The sequence below is a fragment of the Aptenodytes forsteri genome, unplaced genomic scaffold, assembly GCF_000699145.1.
Source record: "Aptenodytes forsteri isolate BGI_AS27 unplaced genomic scaffold, ASM69914v1 Scaffold404, whole genome shotgun sequence".
Lineage (NCBI taxonomy): Eukaryota > Metazoa > Chordata > Aves > Sphenisciformes > Spheniscidae > Aptenodytes > Aptenodytes forsteri.
Window position 1 is genome coordinate 1,360,037 of NW_008795629.1, and position 589 is coordinate 1,360,625.

Below are 589 nucleotides of genomic sequence, written 5' to 3' on the forward strand. Positions count from 1 at the left end.
GAAAAGCCTTCAAAAAGTATCCTCAGGCAAACTTCCGTGCAAAACCCAAACACGCACACTCGATACTCTCTGTACCGAAAAAAAAACCCCCTGCTGTCCGTGTTTCTCCTTCAAAGACAACTTTGAATCCCCCCCAAGTGACGCAAGTCTACAGTTACTTCCGAGATGTAGAAGTGAAACACGCCGGAGAGCACCCGGAGCTGCAACTTCTCCATGGTGCCTCAGCAGCTGCCGCCGCGCCTTCAGCAGGCGACATTGGCTCCCCTCGGCGGCGGGGCCGTGCGTTGCCTCCCGCCCCAGCGGCTGCCTCACTTTCTGCCACATGGCATGGCCACCTGCCCGGCGCTCAGCGGGGCCGGCTGCCCGCTTCAGCCATCTCGGCTCCTCCAGACGGGGCGGCCGGGCCTCGCCTGCGCAGGTGGGCACCGGGCCGGGCCTGGCCTTCCCGCGCGTGTCTTATCCCCGAGGGAGACGTTCCCCTGCGTGACTAATGGCTTTAACTTAGAGAAGGTGAACATAGAATCACAGAATCATTAAGGTTGGAAAAGACCTCTGAGATCATCGAGTCCAACCGTCAACCCAACACCGC